General features: G+C 32.1%; 1 long non-coding RNA gene across 1 annotated transcript; it reads left to right on the top strand.

The window, feature by feature from the left end:
- Positions 1-4,060: 4,060 nt before the first annotated feature.
- LOC146922010 (uncharacterized) lies at positions 4,061-7,236 on the top strand. The gene is made up of 3 exons (XR_015012307.1): positions 4,061-4,627; positions 5,265-5,463; positions 6,989-7,236. It is a non-coding gene; the product is annotated as an uncharacterized LOC146922010 (long non-coding RNA).
- The last annotated feature ends 5,130 nt before the right edge of the window (positions 7,237-12,366 follow it).

Genomic DNA, 12,366 nt, shown 5'->3' with positions numbered 1-12,366 from the left:
TCGATGTGATTGGTGATGAATGCGTGTATATACATATAGTCATTGATTATAGTCGTTGAATTGTTGTGAACATATGCATTATGGACTGAGTCATATGTTCATGCATCATATGTCGTGTCGGATGTTATATCCATATTGCCGTTGACCGGATACTTGTATCCATTTTGCCGTTGATTATAGCCGTTGATAATGATGTTTTTGTTGCATCATAAGGTGACGACCTTGGAGGAGATTGGTACCACATGCATCTAGAAGAGTCTAGAACATTGCATGCATTTGATTAGTCGATGAGTCGTGTCATATTTGAATATGTGACTTGGTGAATTGTATATTGGTGAAATTTGGAGAATGTTGTGATTATATGGATTGGTGTATATGTGCATTAGTGGATTTTGTTGATGGTTGTGAATAAATGATCTATGCTCTAATTGCATGTCTTGCCTATTTGTGCTTAAACACTTGGTGAATCAATTGATGATAATTATTTTAGTAATAATGATGAGGTGAGATTTTTATATGGTGATTTTCTTTGATGATGATGATTGCTTGCTTATAACTTTGAAATGATGGATTGTACTTGTTGAGTTAAGCATGCTAGATGAGTAATGAGGTGAGTATTATTTTCATTGATTGATGTTGACAAATGACGAGCTTATGTCGATGACTTGTTTAGAGATTGAATATGCATGTTATGCTATGGTGATAATGTGATAGCTTGAGATGCAAGTAATGGGGGTAATAATCATATGATGCTAGTATTCTGGGAGGGATGTTTATGTTTATGTGATATGCTTAAATCCTTGAATGCTTATGTTTTCATATGTTGATTATGATTAATGTAATGCTTACCCCCAGTGGTTTCGACCGCCTATCTGTCTGTATGGATGGGTAGACGCTGTGCAGGATTAGTCGCTTGGCGAGTTGCTTGGTGGATGTTTGGATAGAGGGAGCTAGCCTCCGTTATCACTTGGCGTTGTAGTCTAGGGCTATGATTAGGTTGAGTCGATGTCCTAGTTTTGTCTGAATATTTTATTTTGGAGATGTACTCATTGTTGAGATTTGGAGAATTTTATGTTGATGTTATTTGACCATGGCATATATATTTTTGGAGATGTATGAATTATATTCCCCTGTGACTGTTGAGATATTATTATATATGCATGTTGGTTGTTGTTTAGATGAGACATTGCGTCTATTTCTTAAATATTTGTTATATTCGCGTGTTTTATCACTTTAATAGAAATAGGGCGTTACACTAGTTACTGCTAGTGAAGAAACAAGTTGGATAAGATACTTGCTAGCTGAGATCCCTTTATGGCAGAAATTGTTACCAGCTGTGTTAGTTCATTGTGATAGTACCGCGACTATTGCAAAGATTAAGAATCGTTATTATAATGGAAAGAGACAACATATAAATCGGAAACATAGCACGATTAGAGAGAGTATCTCTGATGGAGCGGTTAGAGTTAATTTTGCACATATTAATGAAAACTTAGAGGATCCTTTGACGAAAGGACTAAATAGAGAGAAAGTCCAAGATACATCCAGTAGGCTGGGACTAATACATATAGCTCGTTGAGTGATGGTAACCCGACCTACATGATTGGAGATCCCAAGACTTAGGTTCAATGGGTAATAACAAGTTATGAAGTGATAGAACATGCTACGATAAGGATTAATAAATCATGATCCTACAGCAGAAGAAGGATTAGGTAATAGAAACTCTTAATGAGATCTATACTATAGGATGAGTGGGGTACATAGTTACAGGACTACCTTTGATAGACTCACCTATACGAATGTGGAACTGAGGTTGGTCCTTGGAATTTTGAGGCAGAATTCCTAGACTCACCTATAAGATTGAGTATCTTTAACACAAATTGGTTTCATAATAGATTGCGACCAATATGATAATCAATCTAAATTTTTATTCCAATCACATGTTAACATTTTTATTTACTTTGTATTAATAAGTTGATGAATTATTGTTATTAATTTATTAATATATCATATGAATTTATTTATCATGACCAAAGCATCCCCATGATTTATTTTGAAAAATTCCATGAAAGTCACATAAGCAATAATGTTTGATGAACCAAAATTTCTGGACAATCAAAAAAAAAAAAACCCCAGTTACCGAGTAAATTGGGAGCACATCTTTTATAACAAACTAGCGGTAGGAAGGGCACTACCATGCCCGTCTAACCTCTCTTTTTACAACGCTAACTTGTGTGTATATTTTAAGGGATAAATTTGACCCACATTTTGAAGAAAAAAATAAAACAAAAATTGGTCTTTTTTTGTCAATGACTTGGCCCCGTGACCAGAATATGTCTTCATTCATTTTCAAATATGTTCAAAGAACAAAACAAATTTGAGAAATTTTTTCTAAAAGACCTCAAATTCTATTTTTATTGTTCCAATTTGTTCCTTTCAGAATTAATAATAAATTTAGTGGAAATTTGTCGAGATTAAATTATGGATTTAATATGTTTTTAATCCCTCCCTGAAATTTTTTATTCACTTTTAGCCCCTATTTGATTTGTATAGGGACTATTTTGCAGGACTAAAACTATCCAATTTTTGTAAAATGTTTTCAAAATAGAGACTATTTTTATAAACTAAAAAATTTTGGAGGACTAAAATTACCATTAAAATTTCGTAGGGACTAACCTTAAAAACTCATGATTTTGTAGGGATTAAAAACTTATTTAACCCTTAAATTATTCAAAAAATATATATTGATATATCTTTTATTATTTTGAAATTTTAAATAAAATAATTAATTTTTTTTTTGACAAGAATAAAATAATTAATTTAGTCATTAGAAAGTTTTTTCATAGTTGCCAAATTTTGTTACAATATTTTGGAACACATCCTGATATATTTTGGTATGCAATCTAATAATTTCATACGTGATTAGACATATATATTGGAACTCAATAGTATATTTTTGTACTCAATATGAAATATTTGGGACTGAATTTGAGATATTTTTGAACTAGATCTAATATGTGAATTACTTGTTCTCAAAGATTCTCATATATTAGTTGTGAAAGGTATTCTGAAACTTCGAATCTTTTTCTTTTCTCTCCTTCTTTGACTTGTGTTGACGAGACATTCTTCCCTTCATCTCCTTTTTTTTTTTTTGTCCATGAAATTAACCCTTTTCTTCTTTCTCCCATTTTGACTTGTCTTGAAAAAAATTTCTTTCCTTCATCTCATTTTTTTTCCCTTCGAAATTAAGAGTGTTCTGAAGACCGTATACCCTTATAGATATAATGTCTCTTGGGAATTAAGAATGGTCTTAAGAGTCTAGTCCCTTTACTAATTTATGTCCGTTCAGAATAAATAATATATTAAGACCATAATCCCTTTTTTCATATAAGCAGAATGATCTTAAAAATATATTCTTCCTCAATTCTCGCAGAAGTTAGATGTTAGAAAGGGAGAGACAAACATATAACTAGTTATATATATCTCTCAAAATCCAGCCTTACCTTCATCATCTTCTTAAGCAAGTATGTGTGCAAGAAAAATAATAACGTTTAATTTGTGAATTTAAACTCCTATGATGAAAAACAGGAAGAAAAAATAGAGTGAAGAGAACTATTCCTGCTCCAACGCCAAAGCTGACGAAGGGAAATATCTGAAATTTTCTAAAATAAGAAAAAGGTAAAAATATTAAAATTGCTATAAATGGAATTTTGGAGATTTGTTTTGAAACCACAATGAAAAAGAATTCATGTGTACAACATTCATTTCCATGTGCCAACAAGAGTCCAATCAACATATATTTTGAAATTAAGTTTCAAGAACATAGTGTTAGTTGCAAGCATTTGCTTTTCAAAACATGTTACAAGCATTTGGTAAATAAAAGTAATAAATTGGTGAAATATATATGTTTTCGTCTAGCAAATGTAGTTTTCATCATGCAAATCATATACATTTTCAAAGACCAATCATCATATAAATGTTGTACATACGGATTCTTATTCATTGTGGTTTAAAAACAAATCTCCAAAATTCCATTTATAGCAATTTTTATATCTTTACCTGTAATACCCTGCATGTAAAAATTCAGTATCAGTTATTTATCTTAGGGTTTTTTTAGGGAAAGGCAAAATGGTAATTGCACATAAGACTTTCCGGACCGAATCAAATTATTCCAATGGATCACGGTGAATGTAATATTTCGCTTAAAACTTTCACGGCATTTTATCGGATATTTTAGTTGAGGAAGAGTGTAGAAAAGGGCATTTTGGTCATTACTCATCTAAGGACTATAAAAGGTCAAGCATACAAAATATCTTCATTTTTTTTTCCCATTCTTTTCTCCCTCATCAAAAATATCTCCTCCCCTCTTCTAACTCTCTCTCTCTCTCTCGGCCCTTTTTCTTCTCCCACCTAATTCTCATCATTCTTTCCAAATTTAAGCTAAAATCAACATACAAGCAAACAACTTTGATCCTTATCATATTGTGACCTTGTTAGCAAGTTTTGAGACCTTATGTTGGTGAACCAAGCCTTGGACAGAAGACATGAAAAGAGAGCTGAAGCTTGAGTACAAGAAATTTGAAAGCTTTAGCTTATGATTTTGGATTCCTACTTGGAGCATTAGAAGGTAATCACAAATAATCTGTTATTGCTTTTGGATTCTGTGATGACCCTGTATTTTTGACTGCTAGTAGTATCAGTTTTAGTGTTGTTGTTGTTGGGATGTTATGTTGAACTAAAAGTGCCTAAATTGAGGTATAAGTTGTTTTCAAGGAAATTATCATAAATGATTATTGGATGAAACAAGTTAGACTTTTGATGCAAGTGGTTTAGGTGAAGTGTAATGATGTTTGGTTGTATTCTGGAAAATTTGAACATAAGTTGAATTGTTTAGAGGGAATAAGTTGTCATATAAGCTGTTTTGAGCAAAATGCCTTAAACGACTAAGTTGTGAATTCCAACTGTTGTATAAGTGGTTCATAGGACTGTTTATTCATGTTGGAATTATGTGTGAAAGTTTGAATTGAAATTGATATGCTAAAAGTCATGAGTTTCTAGTTAAGCCGTTTGGAAAATAGCTTAAATTGGAATTTGAGTTGTTTCAAGTATTTTTTTTGTAATGACCAGTTTATGAGAGATATGTTTAACTGGTATATGAGTAATGGTAAAATCATAAGCTGTTTGAGTGATGATAAAAGTGCTTAAATAGTAATTAAGCTGTTTTGGAAGTGCTTAAATAGCCAAATGGCAAACTTCTGGTGCAGGGACTGAAATGGTAATTTTTCTATATGCTGGTTGATGAGTTAGGAGTATGTCACAAGTGGGTTGGACTGTTTCGGAAAAGTCAAGACCTATAAGTCAAGGCATAAGCTATTTTGGAAAATTGATTATGGAGTTTTGGAGATAGCAGAAGCTGCAAGTTGTTGATAAGATGCTTTGCAATTTTTCCAAGAGTGATTCGAGGTGAGTTCCTTTAGTTAGTAAACCCACCTTTGGGTAGTAAATTATATCATTAGAATGCTAATATATGATTAAGAATTATTAGAACGTGTTGGCATAATTGTATCAATGCTAGATTCCCATTATTTTGTTCTAAAATTTCTTATGTTGTTGTGCAATACTACTTTAGTCCTAATGTTGGAGGATAGAATTTGAATAGAAGATTGATATACATATAATTTGGAAAATTGAATTGTCACATGTTTTGGTTACTAGTTTACTCTAAATTCTCTTTTATGTTATGAATATGTTTATGATAGTGTTGATGTTGGAGGAAATTGTTTAAACAAGGCCAATGATGAATTTACTTATGTAAATGATTGAGAAAAATATTGGAATTTAACATTTGCCTTGGTTACTAGAAATGGTTACATTTTCTTAAATAATTTTACAAGAAAGTTTATCATGCATAAATATAGCCATTGTTCGGCTAGAATTTGAAACATTCATTTTATTCAATTATGTAACCAGGAATGTTTTAAGATACTCCAACATGCATAGTAACATAAACATGTTCGAATTGACATTAATGCATATTTTCTTACTATGTGACAAAGAATATTTAGCAATCCTCCAACTTAGGTGCCATTACATAATTATTGCACATTGACATAAGAGATGTATTTAGAACAAGCATGTCATGTAAACAATTCATGGGTGGATTTCCAATCATTGGAAGTAAAGAATCCTAGTTATGGAAGTTCAGCTTAATTAGTCGAATTTAGTTTATCAGAATATGGGGGAAATCTTATGACCTTTTAGGAATGGCATATGACAACGATATGCCTAGAACCTGAATAGGTTAGTATCAGAATTAATTTCAGAATAAAGACGGAATCACTACGTCTTTATTATCAGTTTCAGGATGTTATTATTATAAGAAATCAATTAAGTTAATGTATTCCTCTATTTTGCTCCCCGTTAGTAGTGGAGTTGAGAATTATTTCAGTTATCAGAAATCATTTCAGTTATAATATTAAAATATGTTTAAACCGTGGCTTTTGCTATCCTCGCCAGTTAGGATACAAAAGGTTCCCGCCAGTTGGAACGGGCACTATCCGTGAGGATGACCCCACGATAATCAGAGGAGTCCGGTATCCCCGTCAGTTGGGTTCCCGCCAGTTGGAATTATTACCGGTCAGAGTAGAATAAATTCCGGGGTTACTCCACCTGGGTTTATTCCGTAAAATCAACTCAGATAATATTGTTTGTTCAACGCTAACATTCCTAACATAATATGACAGACATTATGACTATAATAGTTAGTATGATTTCAGCATTAGTATCAGGATTGAATCAGTATTTCAGATAGCGATCCTAGTTATCCCCCGATCGCTCAGTTAAGCATGACAAAACTGTATAAACCCAAAAAGGGTTGAGCTTAGAGTCAGATGGCGATCCTAGGTTCCCTGAGATTGCCTACAACTTAGGATAGGTGGAACTCACTGAGACATCCCGTCTCACCCCAATCCCTTTTATTTTATTTCAGATCAGCAGGTTGTACGTGGCAAGGAGACAATACAGGAGGCTGAATGTCATATTTTCACATGCTCGTGTCGTACTAGTTCAGATTATTTATTATGGTTCCAGACATGTATTCATACAGCAAATGTACGATCCTGTAGTGATATATATATTTATTCAGTCGCAATTTTTATTATTGTAATTTTAATGTATCCAGAACTAAATTTAGCGCACATTCTAAATATTCTAGATAAGTTTAGTATGGGCGTTACATTACCTTTATCTTATTTCAGTAAATTTCATATATTTTCCTTCATGATACAAACCAAACAGCAAGTGTCATAACTTTGACAAGTTTCCAACAACTCTTTATGTTCAACATTTGATGGGTTTTGAAATTATTAGGAGTAGAAGAAAGGAAGAAGGACTCGTCAACACAAGTCAAAGGAGGAAGAAGAGAAGAAAAGCACAGGAAGCATCAACTGTGAATTTTCGGTGTGTAGAATGCATTGTGTGAGCTCTCTATTTATAGAGAAAATTCACAACTAATAAGTGAGAAACTTTGGGAACAAGTAATACATTACTTTGACGTTAAGTTTTTCACATATTAGATATAGTACAAAAATATCTCAATTGAGTACCAAAATATATTATATTATGTACCAAAATATATTTTAGATCAAAAGGACTAAAAATATTAGATTGCATACTAAAAGAATTCAGATTGTGTTCCAAAATATTCTAGATTGCGTTCAAAAATATTTTAGCATAACTTGGGGACTAAGAAAGAACTTTCTAGTAATGATTTTATTAATTATTTAATTTATCATTTTCAAATAATATATATATATTTTATTTAGTGCTTACTTTGTTCACTTAATTATCCACCTCCTTAGAGGTACACCCCCACTATATAAACACCACAAATGTGTGGGATCCATCCGATGTGGGACTTCCAGTTTTTTCAATTCACACTACACTAGTTCTACCCATTATGGGAATTTGTGTTTAGTCAATTACTCAATTTCCACAGATGCTCCTAAAAAATGGTTTCGAGAAATATCGTCAGACGTCTCCGTATAATTTTCTAGTAAACAAAGGTGTCGCCTACAACTTTAACCATTGCATAGCGGATACTATTTCGATTTAACAAGAGTTTCTATTACCTCATCCTTCTTTCGCTGCAGGATCATGATTTCTCAATCCTTATCATAGTATGCTCTATCACTTCATGTCTTGTTATTACCCATTGAATATAAGTCTTGGGATCTTCAGTCATGTAGGTCGGGTTACCATCACTCAGAGAGCTATATGTATTAGTCCTAGCCTACTGGAAGTATCTTGGATTTTCTCTCTATTTGGTCCTTTCGTCAGAGGATCCGCTAAGTTTTCATTAGTATGTACAAAATTAACTCTAGCCGTTCCAATAGAGTTACTCTATTTAATCATGTTGTGTTTCCTATTTATATGTTGTATCTTTCCATTATAATAACGATTCTTAATCTTTGCAATAGACGTGGTAGTATCACAATTAACTAACACAGCTGGAAACAGTTTCTCCCATTAAGGGATCCCAGTTGGCAAGCATCTTAGCCAACTTGCTTCTTCACTAGCAGTAGCTAGTTCTATCATCTCAGATTCCTTTGTGGACTGAGCATGAATGGTTTGCTTCTTAGACTTCCAAGAAACAGCTTCTCCAGATATGCTAAATATAAAAAACAGCGGTCATTTTAGTCTCTAAAATTTATGAACAGACAAATATGTCCTTGAAAACATGTCGGTTTTAGTTTGTCCGTCGCATTTTTACATTAGAGGTACATGATGTACATTAAATGCATATAGAACATCTATATGTAGATCTATGCAACGCTATCATACAACTTACGTCAACAATATCTAAGCTCTTCTCAAGAAAAAAAATTAACAATATCTAAACTTAAATGCACTTTTCTAAATTTTTTAATTTTTTTTTGAACAAGTCTAAATTTTGGATTTTAATGTCTTTGTTTCAAAAATTTCTGGATTTTTTGCACACAACTTAGTTTGAGAATTATTTTTCTTACATATCATATTCATTAACATGTGGAATTACATTTTTTGGCATGTCATTGCATATTTTGAAAATAGAACAAACGGGACATTAAAAATAAACCCTAGACTTTATTGTAGGAAAAATTTCTAAACCGATTAAAATGGGGGGACTAACATCTCAAGTTTAGAAATACTGGAACTAAATCATGGTTAGGTTAAAATAGGGATCTCTATTGCACAATTTGTTTGGCATCAACGACTACCTGTCGAGAGATGTTTCCATATACGACCGTGGAAGAACATCCCACGTCGTGGCTTTCGATATCCTGCTAGGTGGATACGAAAGGTTCCCGCTAGGTGGAACGGACACTATCCGTAAGGATGACCCCACGATAATAGAAGGAACCGAAACACATCGGAATGAGAGGGATCCGGAGGCCGTGTAGGTATGGGACTACATGGTTGAAGGAAGGCTTATAAGAATTGTTAGGTACTACCCATATCAACAAGATGCATCTTCTTTTCGGGAGCTCAATCCATAGGAACTCCACAGTTAAGCGTGCTTGGCTTGGAGTAGTACTAGGATGGGTGATCTACCGGGAAGTTTCCCGGTAAGCATGTGAGTGAGGACAAAGCATGCTAAAAAGACTCGTGTTGGTTTGTGGGGTTAGTCGGCAATCCTGTAAGCAGTCTGGGATGTTACAATAGTTACAGGAGTACCTTTGATAGACTCACCTATACGAATGTGGAACTGAGGTCGGTCCTTGGAATTTTGAGGCAGAATTCCTAGACTCACCTATAAGATTGAGTATCTTTAACACAAATTGGTTTCATAATAGATTGCGACCAATATGATAATCAATCTAAATTTTTATTCCAATGACATGTTAACATTTTTATTTACTTTGTATTAATAAGTTGATGAATTATTGTTATTAATTTATTAATATATCATATGAATTTATTTATCATGACCCCAGCATCCCCATGAATTATTTTGAAAAATTCCATGAGTGACATAAGCAATAATGTTTGATGAACCAAAATTTCTGGAAAATGAAAAAAAAAATCCCGAGTTACCGAGTAAATTGGAAGCACATCTTTTATAACAAACTAGCGGTAGGAAGGGCACTACCATGCCCGTCTAACCTCTCTTTTTACTACGCTAACTTGTGCGTATATTTTAAGGGATAAATTTGACCCACATTTTGAAAAAAAAAAACAGAAAAAAATAAAACAAAAATTGGTCTTTTTTTTTTTTGTCGATGACTTGGCCCCGGAACCAGAATATGTCTTCACTCATTTTTAAATATGCTCAAAGAACAAAACAAATTTGAGAAATTTTTTCTAAAAGACCTCAAACTCTATTTTTATTGTTCCAATTTGTTCCTTTCAAAATTAATAATAAATTCAGTGGAAATTTGTCGAGATTAAATAATGGATTTAATATTTTTTAATCCCTCCTTGAAATTTTTTATTCACTTTTAGTCCCTATTGGATTTGTATAGGGACTATTTTGGAGGACTAAAACTATCCAATTTTTGTAAAATGTTTTCAAAATAGAGACTATTTTTACAAACTAAAAAATTTTGGGGGACTAAAATTACCAATAAAATTTCGTAGGGACTAACCTTAAAAACTCATGATTTTGTAGGGATTAAAAACTTATTTAACCCTTAAATTATTCAAAAAATATATATTAATATATATTTTATTATTTTGAAATTTTAAATAAAATAATTAATTTTTTTTGACAAGAATAAAATAATTAATTTAGTAATTAGAAAGTTTTTTCATAGTTGCCAAATTTTGTTACAATATTTTGCAACACATCCTGATATATTTTGGTATCCAATCTAATAATTTCGTACGTGATTAGACATATATTTTGGCACTCAATAGTATATTTTTGTACTCAATATGAAATATTTGGGACTGAATTTGAGATATATTTGTACTAGATCTAATATGTGAATTACTTGTTCCCAAAGCTTCTCATATATTAGTTGTAAAAGGTATTCTGAAACTTCGAATCTTTTTCTTCTCTCTCCTTCTTTGACTTGTGTTGACGAGACATTCTTCCCTTCATCTCCTTTTTTTTTTTGGTCCATGAAATTAACCCTTTTCTTCTTTCTCCCTTTTTAACTTCTCTTGAAGAAGTTTTCTTCCCTTCATCTCATTTTTTTTCCCTTCGAAATTAAGAGTGTTCTGAAGACTGTATACCTTATAGATAAAATGTCTTTTGGGAATTAAGAATGGTCTTAAGAGCCTAGTCCCTTTAATAATTTATGTCCGTTCAGAATAAATAATATTTTACGACCATAATCCCTTTTTTCATATAAGGGAATGATCTTAAAAATATATTCTTCCTCAATTCTCACAGAAGTTAGATGTTAGAAAGGGAGACACAAACATATAACTAATTCTATATAGCTCTCAGAATCCAGCCTTACCTTCTTCATCTTCTTTAGCAAGTATGTGTGCACGTAAAATAATAACATTTAATTTGTGAATTTAAACTCCTATGATGAAAAACAGGAGGAAAAAATAGAGTGAAGAGAACTATTACTGCTCCAACGCCAAAGCTGACGAAGCTTTTGATTAGTTTCGAAAAAAGTTTTTGGAAATAAATAATTCAAATCCTCATCAGTTTTGTGGTTGGAGTTGGAATGGTTCTCTCACTCTGTTTTTTTTTTCATATTGTTTTTCATTGTAGGTGTTTTAATTAACAAATTAATCATTTTGATTGTTCATGTAGACTTTCTTAATTAAGAAGAAACTTACAAATTAATCATTTTGATTGTGAATCTAAAGATAAACTGTTTTTACAAAAACTTATATGAAAAATTACTGAATGTAAGAAGAGAAATCTTAAAAGCAATACTAGATTCAGCAATATCTTAACTTGGTGTAAGATTGAGTACCTTTAACACAAATTGGTTTCATAATAGATTGCGACCAATATGATAATCAATCTAAATTTTTATTAAAATCCATATTGTATGGTAGTATGTGAGACGAGGGCAATAATGTCAAAACGCATCAAATGTTCCCATCAAAGTTTGCAACAACTCTTTCTATTCAAAATTTGACGGGTTTTGACATTATTGCCCTTATCTCACCTACTTTCATGCAATATGGTCCCTTTGTTTTCATTGTTCATGAACCTACATATCATATTCCTCGGACCTGCATAATATTTATTTTATTATTAACTTGAAATGACACTTACACCCTTTCCTTCTCACTCAAATCAGGAAAAATTAGAATGTCTTTTTTGTCTTTTGAGTTAGCCTTCATAAAGTTGATATATATTCTATTGTTTAACTTTGTGTATTGTTTTTGTTTGTTTCTTTCTTTATATATGTGGTA

This window comes from Medicago sativa, chromosome 5, assembly GCF_051527215.1.
Source record: "Medicago sativa cultivar Bolivia chromosome 5, Bolivia_mono, whole genome shotgun sequence".
Taxonomy (NCBI): domain Eukaryota; kingdom Viridiplantae; phylum Streptophyta; class Magnoliopsida; order Fabales; family Fabaceae; genus Medicago; species Medicago sativa.
The sequence above is the reverse complement of the archived record's forward strand: the minus strand, read 5'-3'. Positions and strand labels throughout refer to the sequence as shown.